Below are 12,198 nucleotides of genomic sequence, written 5' to 3' on the forward strand. Positions count from 1 at the left end.
CGAGAAATTAAGCAGCCAAGTCCTAACAGATGATTTCCGGTTTTAAAGCTTGCTTCATTACAGAGAATGCTACCGCCAACATCTTTGAGGCAGACTTTTGACAGAAATTTTTTCTTTTCTCCTTGGCATGTATAGTTACAAGACAAATTACAAAAGATAAATAATGAATGGAAACATTTACAGCTATCTCTTTGTGATCATTTTTTTTCCTAACTCACATTTCCACTGGAAGTTTGTTAAGTGTACATTTCTTTTGCTTTGGCAGCAACAACACAATGATTAAATTTTCAAAATTAGGAGTAGTAAAAGTTGCAATTGTAAAAAAAAAAAGTTGGTGTTGAATTGTAATTGTATTTTTACTCGATCATCAGTGTTTCTGCGACCCTTGCTGATCATTTCCCTGAGTCCCCTTTCAGCTGTGCTACTGATGGTCATCAGATCAAACTGTGGTTAAATTATCTTTTGTTTTTTCTTATAACAGAGATCTCTTGTTCATATCTATGTTTGCATATTTGTGCTCATAAACATGTTCCTTATGGGCCCACGTTTTACATAATGCTTACCATTTGTCATGTACACAAACCTTCAGATTTCATGTAATTAGATTCAAATTAGAAAGCCATCTAGACTACACTTCATATTAACACAAGGGATGCTTCCAGTTTGATTATTAGTTTACTCCAATAAATGCCAAATGGTCCAAGCATGATCAATTTACATGTTATTCCCTGGCCTCTTTCACTGATTTACGATGAATTTTATTAAATACCTATTCTTATTTTATCTTTAAATCTCTTTCTTCAGTTTCACTGTAATGTCTGGTAGCATTATACTGTCTGCTAATTCTTTAGAATACCTCTTTTTATATAATGAAGAGCTGTCACATTTTTTTTTTAATTGCAGTGTGGACATTCTTTCAAACAAACTAATAAAACATCCAGTTTAAAACAATGTATCAGTTAGGATTATCTTCAAGTATGTATCATTTTAAGGACCTGATAGTTTCTTTTTCTCTTCTTTTGTTTTTGTTTGTTTGTTTCCCGAGACAGGGTTTCCCCATATAGTTTTGCCTGTCCTATACTCGCTTTGCAGACCAGGCTGGCCTTGAACTCACAGAGATCTGCCTGCTTCTCCCTCCTAGTGTAGTCCCTGTGTTGGGACTACAGGCTTGTGCCACCACACCTGGCTGGGATGTGATATTTTTCACCTAAGAAAATATATTTCATCAGCTTCTCCCCCCTGTGAAGCATAACTTTAATTCCTAGCATTTCATATCTTTTAAAGTATATTTTCAATTTTTTGTTATTTTATACTAAATTAAAGTCTATTTCTACCGTACTGTCCAGTTTGCCTGTAGCTGGGCCTCAGAAGACTTACAAAGTTTAACGGAACTGGAAAGTTTTTTTTATTTTTCTTATTGTCCCTACAAGCCTGCTTCTTGTGGACATTTAAAGTATGAACATACTGTGTCCTCTGTTCTGGTGACGTCATTGGCCCATACAATGCCACAGTGTGCTAATTTAGTGATAATGCCTTGGTTCCTTATTTTCCTGTGACAACAGGCAGGAAAGTGGAGGTTATGGTTTTTTGTTTTGTTTTGTTTTTGAGAGAGGGTTTCTCTGTGTAGCTTTGGCTGGTGGAGGTTGTTTTTTTTACATCTGCTAAGTAGCATGTATATCCAGAAGTATTTTGGAAATTAACCTTACTGTATAATGTCTTCATTTGTGCTTCTGTTATTGGCTGCACTTAAAGTACTCTATACAAAAAAAAAAAAAAAAAAAAAAAGCCACAAGCACACTTAGGATCTAAACATATATACACACAAGCACACTGCGGATCTAAACGTATATACACACAAGCACACTGAGAATCTGAAAAGCATATACCTTAATCTAACTCCTAAAAGGCGAATATTGCATTCTGTAAAATAACAGGAGAAACAGGCTCTGTTTTGGAACACAGCATCTGCCCAAGACACCTTGAAGTCATCTGAAGATGTCTAAACCTGCCAAAGGCCTGAAGAGAGACCCACAGAGCTGCAAGGAGAGGGCTGGCTGCCACTGATACAAGCGGGGAACAAGTGGGTGATGGAAGGGCCCGCCCCCTGGAGAGTGCAGGTCACCAGGACTAAATGACACTCCCATAGGGCCTTCACCTGGCGCCCTATTGTCAAGACCTGCGGGTACCTAGCAGACCCCAAGACAGGAAACCCTTCCTGGCACCCCGCGCCAAAGTTGCGCAACCACCTGCGGTTGAGCTCCAGCCTCCGCCGCTGCTCCGCCTCCTCCACTGTTGTGGACCCAGCGCCCTCCTGCATCCCCCAAAGTTCCCGGGTCCCTGCTCACCGCCGGCCCCGCTCACCGCCCGCAGCTGCAGGCACGACAGGCCGAGTTCCACCGTCCTGCCCCGGAGAAGGCGGGAGGCGCCGAGGAGCTGGGGCGATCCACACAGGGCAGCGGGCGAGGCTCCTGGGAAGGGCTTCCTGCAGGGTGGGGCGCTGGCGTCCTGAACCCCATCCAAGGGCAAGGAAAACAAGTTGTGGGCGCCAGCGGAGCCCGTGGGGCTGCACTCTAAACTGCTCTTCTGCCGGGAGCAACTGTCTCCTAGCGTCACTGCTCAGCCACCAGTTGCAGCCCTGGAGGAGCCAGTTTTATCTGGGAGGGAGGGAGAGGAACTGGGGTTGAGGCGCGGATCTAGGCAAGAGCAGGCCTGCTCAATGTTTCTGACTCTAGAAAGAGGACATTGGTTACTTGGTTACTTGCTGTGTCAAATTAAAAGTGGTTCAACCCTAAACAGGAATCTGAAGAAAGTGGGCCAACCCAAATGTCCTTTGACCTCACACTGAACCACAGCTGGACACAGACCCGATGAAGCTGATGAGAGAACTTGGCCTTGCTGTGCTCTGGGAAGTGTTTACATGGGGCAGGCCCTTGGGAAGTAGAGTCCTGGAATTTTCCATTTTCTTTCCCACGTGATTTGTCAGAATGCATTTAACAATTAATAATGTTCTGGTTGGTAATAACCGCCAAGGGCACTTCTCAAATGAAGAAATAGTACTTTATTGAAAGCATAGACACAAAGAAACTGACATCAAAGTCTTAGAAAAATTTGATATTTTAAATTTATTAGAGGGACCAAAAGAAAATAAAAACTGAGCTTGTGAATATAAATATCTATAGTGGCTACATGAACAATACAAAATTTTTTTAAAGATTTAAAAATTATAAATTAAAAATCAAGGTTACTCTGGCTATATTGTAAAGAATTTATGCATATCAACCTCATTCCACTACTTCCCCGCCTACTTTTCTTTCTGTCTTTATTATATGATCCTTGAGGACAGACATTACGCTCATCTCCTGTACAATGCTTGGCAGAAAGTACATATTGGTTATTAAATGGAGACACATATGGCTGTTTTGTTTATTTAATGTTTGGTTTACTTGCTTGTTTGGTTTAGAGTAAAGCAGTGGTTTTTCTTTTTCTTTTTTTTTAAATCAAGTTGAAAAAATGTCTGTGAAGCACTGCTTGGGAGGACAAAACAAATATGTGAGAGCAACCAAAATAGAAGCTGAGCCACAGCCAAAGGACCAGAATCCAGAGGTTCTGCCTTTCCAGACCAAGGGACCCTCCATCTTGAACCTTTGATGATGGTGGTGGTGGTGGTAGTTATGGTGATGATTATGGTAGTGGTGGTAGTGGTGGTTATGGTGGTGGTGGTGGTGGTTATGGTGGTGGTGGTGGTTATGGTGGTGGTGGTAGTGGTTATGGTTATGGTGGTGGTATTGGTGGTTATGGTGGTGGTAGTGGTGGTGGTGGTGGTTATGGTGATGGTTATGGTAGTGGTGGTAGTGGTTATGGTGGTGGTAGTGGTGGTTGTGGTGGTGGTGGTGGTGGTGGTGGTGGTGGTGGTGGTGGTGGTTGTGGTGGTGGTGGTAGTAGTGGTTATGGTGGTGGTGGTGGTGGTTATGGTGGTGGTGGTTATGGTGGTGGTGGTTGTGGTGGTGGTGGTGGTAGTTATGGTGATGGTTATGGTAGTGGTGGTAGTAGTGGATATGGTGGTGGCAGTTGTGGTTATGGTTATGGTGGAGGTTATGATGTGGTGGTGGTTATGGTGGTGGTAGAATAGGCAATATTATCACCCACCGGAAGAAGGCTGTCCTACCTCAGTTAACCTGATTAAGATGATTTCCCACAGGCATGCCCAGAGGTTGACCTAGCAACAACAACACCAAAAAATTCTTCACAGATATTCCCAGAGGATTTTCTCAGGTACAATTTTAAGTTCTAATAAATTAGTGGCAATAGCCATCGCATGCACCCCTTACTTCCCCAATGATCTACTGTGGGGGAAGAAAGATAAAGGAAGGAGAGATAGAGCTACATCTAAATCTAAGATTTCACATATAGTGTGACCTATACTTACTTAGCTGTGAATATAAGGATATTTAGGATATAAATAGGAATTCTCCTATTATAGTAAAGTGTTAGCTGTAGGTTCATTTCCAAGATCTCTGACTTTTTTGTTAGTGACAGATTGCCAGTAACAGGCATGACTTCCCTGTTGTTGAGTGTGCCTTACATCCAATTAGAGAACTGTCGGTTACCAACAATGTATGTGTACCGCTACTGTACCCTTAGTGTTGTCTCCCTATACTGGTCATTGCTGTGGTTCATAGGAATCATAGCAGGGTGTGACGATTGGTTGCTTCCCTCTCTTGGGAGGGTCCCTGGCATCTTCTCAGGGAGAAGGCTTTTGGGTTAGAACCAACTCAGCTCTTCTCGGTTCTGTGTCCAAAGTTCGTGGCGTCTTCAGCAGTAGGGACTCCGTGTGATATCTGTCTTTTGTAATCTGGCTACTTTTATTAAATATAATGATCTCCAGTCTCATCCTTTTTTTCTTTTAAGTATCCTAATTTATTTCTTATGCCTGAATAAAATTTCATGATATGTACATATTACATTTTCTTTATCAAGTCATCTGTGGGTGAACATCTAAATTCTTTCTATTCTCTGTTTACTGGAAAAAGGGGAGTAGTGCCATGAATGTTCAAGGAACCCTGTTAACAGGTTGCATCTTATGCTTATACCAGGAGTGGTATAATCGGGTTTTATGGTAATTTAGTATTTTAGGGAGTTACCACAATAATTTCCATAGTGGTCACATGAGTTTATAGGATCACCAGCCCTGGACAGAGGTCTCGCCTCCTCATATTTTTGCCACCATTGATTTGTTGGTGTTTGACATTCTGACCTGGATAAGTAGGAATTTTAAAGCAATTTTAGTTTGCATCTCCCTGCTAGCTAAAGATGTCGAAGGATTTTTGCTTTTTTTTTTTTTTAAATGTATCAGCCATTTACATTTCTTCCATCCTAGCCCATTTACTGGTAAGATTTTTGTTGTTGTTGTTGTTCCTGCTGCTGTTGCACAATTCTTTATATATTCTAAATACTGATCCCTGGCCTGATATATAGTTGGCAAATATTTTTATTTCCCTCGGTAGGCTGCGTTATAGGATTACTTCCTTGGCTGTGTAGAAGGTATTAAAATCACATAATCCCTTCTGTCAAATCTAAGAGTTGTTTCCTGTGATGCTTTCTTTCAAAAAGTCCATTCCTGAACCTGTATCTTGAAGTCACAATCTTTACCTATGTGTTAGGCTATCCATTTTAAGGTCAGCTCTTACATTAAGACCTTTGATTCACTTTAAAATTATTTTTGTACAGGTGAGATATATGGATCTAATTTTCCAAGTAACACTTACTAAAAAGCTTTCCTCCCAACCCCAGTGTAAGTTTTTGACCATTTTGTAAAAACAAAAAAATAGTCATTTGAATTTGTTTCTGGGTCCTTTCTTTTATGCTGCATCTATTTGGTGACAGTGACATGCTACTTTTATTTCTTCATTTCTTATATAATTTGAGATACAGTGATATTCCAACCTTGACCTTTCTGCTTAGGATTGCTTTGGCCATTTGGGGCTTTTGTGTCTCCAATATGGCTTAGTAAATTATTTTTTGGTTCTGTGTAAAGTTTATTGAAATTTTGGTGGAGATTATGTTGAATCTGTAGTTTTATTTCTGTAACATAGACATTTTCACAGTATTAATTTTGTCAGTCTGTGCCCATGGCTGATCACTCCATTTGCTGGTGTATTCTTCAATTTCTTTATGTTAATACCGGCCCTTGGTTTGCCTTTATTATGTTGAGTCATATCCCTTTAGTTTTTCCAAGGCTTTTATCATGAAAGGATGTTGGAATTTGTCAAAGAACTTTTCTGAATCTATTGAGAGATGATCACCTCATTTCTGTCCTCAGGTTTTTTTATGTTTTGAATACAGGAGTTGCTTTTTCTATGTTGCACCACACTACTGTGAAACATCTTAGTCACACCCATGATTTTCTTTATAAGCTCTTGAATTTGGTTTGCATGTATATGTTTGAAAATACTTGTGTCCATGTTCATAAAGGCAATTGATCATTGTTTTGCTTTGGTTTTGGTTTCTTCTTCTTCTTCTTCTTCTTCTTCTTCTTCTTCTTCTTCTTCTTCTTCTTCTTCTTCTCTCTCTCTCTCTCTCTCTCTCTCTCTCTCTCTCTCTCTCTCTCTCTCTCTCTCTCTCTCCCTCTCTTTCCTAAGCCAGTTTTGTTGACAGGGTTATTCTGGCTTCCTAAAATAAATTTAGCAGTATTCCTTCCATTCTCACCTCATGGAACAAACATAAAATTAGTATTATCTTTTCCTTAATGGTTTGGTGGTGAATTTGCTCAATCATTGGCTCTTCTTCTTAGGAGATTTTTATTACTGTTTCAAAGTCATTACTTGTTATGAATCTTTTTTTGTTGTTTTTATATTATTGATTGGATTGTGGAAAGTCCTGTATTTCTTCATATTGAATGAGCCTTAGAACCAATTACACAGCTGTTGATTGCCTTTAAGTTAGTCATTCCTGGACTTTACAGCAGGGTAGGGCTACTGATTACACTGTGTTTTCTTCCCAGTGGAGCATAGGTGACTCCCCTCTGAACGTTATCAGAAATAACGTGAAGTCCATAAGAACCTTTTACTCTCTGTGAATACCAGAGTTGCTGTCTTTGCTACTTTAGGAGGAATCTTCCTTAGTAGAAATGGGAAACATAAATCCAAATGATCATAACCTATCAAGCCCCCTAAAGTCATCCTCTGATGTTTACACACAAGCCATGGCAATCACAGGCCCTCTCCCATATACACAATAAATGCAAAAAAAAAAAAAAAAAGTAAAAGTCTACACACAAGCCATGATAATCCCAGGCCCTCTCCCATATACACAATAAATGCCAAAAAATAAAATAAAATAAAAGTTTGAGAAAGATGGTAAATAAATGGTCTAATGGTGTACTTCCAAGTCTTAGGTAAACAAGAATGAGTCAAAACCCTAAATAGTAGATGGGAAAAAAATAATAAAGATTAGGACATAAACTGATGAAATGGGTATGAAAAGAATAACATAGAGTAAGCCAAAGAAAATGTCACCACAGCTTATCTGGAACTTCATGCATTTTTAAGAGTATTTTCACTTAAGTATAAAATTTTGTGTGGACATATTTTTCTTTAATTCCTCAACAACTTGTTTTTATAACTTCCATTTATCTGTTGGGACCCATAGCCATGTTTTGTTTTGTTTTGTTTTGTTTTGTTTATTTAATTAATTTATTCAGATTACATCTAAGTTGTTATCCTCTCATTCCTCCCTCCCTCCCGCTTTCACCCTATTCCCCTCCCCTATGTCTGTGACCGAGGAGGACCTCCTTCCCTTCTATATGATCATAGGCTATCAAGTCTCATCTTGGCAGCCTGCTTATCCTTTCTCTGAATGCCAACAGACCTCTCCAACAAGGGGAAGTTGTCAAATATGGGGAACCAGAGTTTGTGTCAGAGTCAGTCCCCACTCTCCACTTAACTGTGGAGAATGTCCTTTCCATTGGCTAGATTTGAGTAGGGGTTCAATGTTCACTGCATGTATTGTCCTTGGGTGGTACAATAGTTTGAGCTGGACGTGTGGGCCCAGATCCGCCCATCATGATGTTCTTCTTGTAGGTTTCTAGGACCCTCTGGATCCTTCTATTTCTCCATTCTCCCATACTTCTCTAACCTAGAGTCCCACTAGGATGTTCTCATATTTATCCCAATCTCCTGGTAAGTGGTCTTTCATGGAACATACCTCTTAGGCTAGTGCCCAATTATAAGTGAGTATATACCATGTGAGTCTTTCTGCTTCTGGGTTAACTCACTCAGTATGATCGTTTCTAGTTCCATCCATTTGTCAACAAAATTCAGGATTTCCTTCTTTTTAATAGCTGAGTAGTATTCCATAGTGTAAATGTACCACAGTTTCTTTACCCATTCTTTGACTGAGGGACATTTAGGTTGTTTCTAGGTTCTGGTTATTATGAATAAGGCTGCTATGAACATGGTTGAACATATGTCCTTGTTGTGTGGTGGAGCATCTTCTGGATATAATACAAGGAGTGGAATAGCTGGGTCTTAAGGAAGCCCTCTTCCCAGTTTTCTGAGATAGCACAAGGTAGATTGCCAAAGTAGTTTGCATTCCCACCAGCAATGAAGGAGTGTTCCCCTTTCTTCACATCCTCACCAACATGTGCTGTCACTTGAGTTTTTTTTATCTTAGCCATTCTGATGGGTGTAAGATGGAATCTCAGAGTCATTTTTATTTGCATTTCTCTGATGATTAAAGACGCTGAGCATTTCTTTAAGTGTTTCTCAGCCATTCGATATTCCTCTGTTGAGAATGCTCTATTTAGTTCTGAGCCCCATTTCTTAATTGGATTATTTGATTTGTTGGTGTTTCATTTCTTGAGTTCTTTATATATTTTGGATATTAGACCTTTGTCAGATGTAGGCTTGGTGAAGATCTTTTCCTAGTCTGTGGACTGTTGCTTTGTTCTCTTGACAGTGTCTCCTGCCTTACAGAAGCTTCTCAGCCTCATGAGGTCCCATTTATTGATTGTTGCCCTTAAGGCCCAGGCTGTTGGTGTTCTGTTCAGAAAGGAGACATCCTGTGCCAATGTGTTCCAGGCTCTTCCCCACTTTTTCTTCTAACCGATTTAGTGTCTCAGGTTTTATCATAGCCATGGTTCTAACACTGATGTTTTAATATTGACCTTTGTGCAGCTAGTCACATTAAAAGGTGTGATTTCTTTATATTCATATTGCCTATGCTTCTTTAAACTTCACAACTGACTTGGTGTCTTTCATCAAAATTGCAAAGGTATTAGCTATTTTCTCCTTAAGCTATTTCCTTCAAACATTTTCTTCCTTTTCTTCTTGGCCATTCAATTAAGTGTGTGTTAGACTCACTGACTGGCTAACAAGTCTATGTTTACATTTTTCTCTTGTAAGTAATATCAACTTTAATATGCTTGGAAACCTATGGCAAATATTGGATTTATACAGTGTCTCTGTTTGATTCCTTCTTGAAACTTGCATGCCTCTTGATAAATTTTATAACCAGTAATTTACTAGAACCATCATTTTCTTTGGATTCTTGAATATCATTTTAGCAGTTGTTTCCTGCTGTATTGCAGTATTGTTTCCTTTTTCTGTGGACCGGCACTGATTTTTGGCAATGTGTCATAAGTTCCCTTTTCTTAAGATGCATTACAAGTTTTTAATGTGAACAGGACGTTTGGCATAATTAGGATTATGACTTCTGTTTATTGTCTCCAAAGAGAGTTAGTCATGCAGGTGGTCATAGGCTAATCATTAACTTCTGGAGTCCTGTGTATAGACTTTGACAAGGTAGATCTGCAATGTTACTAAAGGTGAGACTAAACTTCTCTATCATTAACATTTCTCAAATCCCAACCTCTGTCTCCCCTGCTATGGCTAGGACTTGAAATTTCAATCTAGTCTTTTCATCTGTTGCTTTCTATATTTCCTGCTGGTACCACAGGAGTCTCTCCAAAATGTGCTGGTAACCTTTGTCCCTCCGAACCCCACCAGGAAAGAGCCTGAGAATAAATGCTTGGTCCCTAGCCCGGGCACTGTTGGAAGGTAGTGGCACTTGAGGGGAGTGAAGACAAGATGAGAAAGGTGGTTGCAGCTATGCATGCCCTAGACTGTGATACTGGAATGTAGCTCTTCCTCTTCTCTCTTTTGTTCAGGGAACATCTTAGAAGAATAGGTGAAAAGAATGCAAGAGGTGGTGGACAAAGATGAGAGCAGTGAAATGCTGACTTCTGGAGAGGCCTTGGTTGCTATACCTATAAGGCATAGCAGCTGTGGTTACCCGCAGAAGACCTGTGCAACCTCAAGCCAGTCAAACCTCGCACACCAATCACCAACGATCTGCAGAGTACCACCCTCGGTAGAGTAGCTACTTACAGTGGGTGATTGTTGAAGAAGTAAGAGTCATTCTCTTTGGGGACTTGGCTGGTGGTAGGCCATGCATTTCCTTGGGAATGGCCCCACACCCCTGAACATATGCCAGCATTGACTGGACTTGGGGAATGAATATCAAAATATAAGGGACATGAAGTTGGGAGGAAGATAGGGTAGGGGTCACCAAAAGGAGTTTGGAAAGGGGTAATAGTGACAGATATGATTGGGCACCATGATCTTGGACTTCCTTGCTTCCCCACCTAGCAGTCATAAACTATTGCTATTTTTAATATATTCTGTCTAAGGTACTTTTTGTAAGTAGCAGTCAAGAGCAATAATAGATGCATAGGAATGGTGAAATGGCTCAGTAGTTAAAATGCATATATATACACACACACACACACGTGTGTGTGTGTGTGTGTGTGTGTGTGTGTGTGTGTGTGTGTGTATAAAATAGTTATGGTCGTATGAACATAAAAATTTAAGCAGAAATCATTGTTACAAATACAGGGTATCAGCTGTGCCTGACTGCAGACCATCATCACCACGTGGCTTGCTGACTGTTGACATCTTCTCACTAGGCGGAGGAGTTGGAGAGGATCTCTGGACTCTGCTGAGATTCCAATTACTCCTCCCAGGCATTGATATGTAGCCCTGTTTTAATTGCAAGCTGTTGGCTGGTCTCAGGGGGTTTTAGAGAAAATAGCTGAAGTTAACTGTAAAGGATTCCATCTCTGTTGTTATGGAGATATCATCATCAGTCCTGGGTAAGACTGTCCAATCTGACCTCCCTCACCCATGCTTTGTAAGTAAGCACCCCCCAAAAACATTTCTCCCTTGGATTGTATGAGGAGAGAATAGACAAGAATTCTTAAAACAAGCTATCTAGGATGTAGCAGTGGTAAAAGATGGTAAGGAATAAGGACCGTGTAGCTTGAGAGAATAAAGCAACGTGGCTACACTGGCAAGGGAACCAAGTTCTGCTTCAGAGTGACTCTTAAATGTGCACTATTGCCATAAGCTTTTCTTGGGTTGTAAATATAATAACAAATTCAACAAAAAAAATAAACATTAGAATAATTCATTTAAAAGACTCTGGTCTTTGAAAGTTAATTATATTTCCTTCTTACGCCATATCAGAGTAATAAATACTGTTTACTTATTACATACAATCGGAGGATAGGGTATGATTTTCCTTTACTTATTACATATTGAATAATTTTTCTGTCTATCCATCTAAATATATGTAATTATTATTCTTGCTTTTAAAGGATTTAACTTCATTCCATTTGGGTTCTATTTGTGCATTTATGAGATATATCCACACTTATATTTATATTTAATTCATAAAAGGCTTAGATAAGCTTTAAGTATTTATTTATGCATTTTTGCAATGATCCAAAAACATTTAATACTAATCAACAAATATTTTAAGAACTGTGAAATATTACAAATAGCATTTCCCAAAGCAAAATGATGAAAAAGAGGTTTTTCTTCAAGTCTAGCAGATAATTCATATCTGGATTAGAGGAGAATTTCAAATTCAGTTTTGACCCATGTCAGGTTCCCAATCTGTCAAACTTTTGTAATATAGAGGATTTTGTTTATACGTTATCAGTGGAACCAAAACCTAAGAGTTGGTTCCTGTCATTAAATACAGGCAAATAGTAACTTATCGGAGCCTTGTTTTAAACAGAGGCTAAATCAGATGGACTGATACTTAAAAATATATTCAGCAATGCGAATTCTTATAATAAATTCTAGTTTTAAAATGAGAAACTTTCTGCACCCAGAAGCATTGCAGGTGTGGCTGTTA

At 39.5% G+C, this 12,198-nt stretch overlaps 1 protein-coding gene and 1 long non-coding RNA gene across 4 annotated transcripts in view; one reads left to right on the plus strand and one right to left on the minus strand.

Moving 5' to 3' along the window:
- Nucleotides 1-2,646, minus strand: part of PLSCR4 (phospholipid scramblase 4) — a 44,958-nt gene extending 42,312 nt beyond the window's left edge. Inside the window, exon 1 of one of the 3 annotated variants that reach the window (XM_084752081.1) lies at nucleotides 2,362-2,646. The gene's annotated coding sequence lies outside the window, so the exon portion shown is untranslated. Of the gene's footprint in view, nucleotides 1-2,345 lie in introns of all 3 variants that reach the window. The other 2 variants (XM_084752080.1, XM_084752079.1) reach the window with 2 other exon arrangements.
- A 221-nt stretch (nucleotides 2,647-2,867) lies between these two features.
- LOC311580466 lies at nucleotides 2,868-11,384 on the plus strand. The gene is made up of 4 exons (XR_014773466.1): nucleotides 2,868-3,674; nucleotides 4,199-4,272; nucleotides 10,166-10,405; nucleotides 10,893-11,384. It is a non-coding gene; the product is annotated as an uncharacterized lncRNA (long non-coding RNA).
- The last annotated feature ends 814 nt before the right edge of the window (nucleotides 11,385-12,198 follow it).

This window comes from Acomys minous (genome assembly GCF_964271855.1).
Source record: "Acomys minous genome assembly, chromosome: 13".
Classification (NCBI taxonomy): Eukaryota; Metazoa; Chordata; class Mammalia; order Rodentia; family Muridae; genus Acomys; species Acomys minous.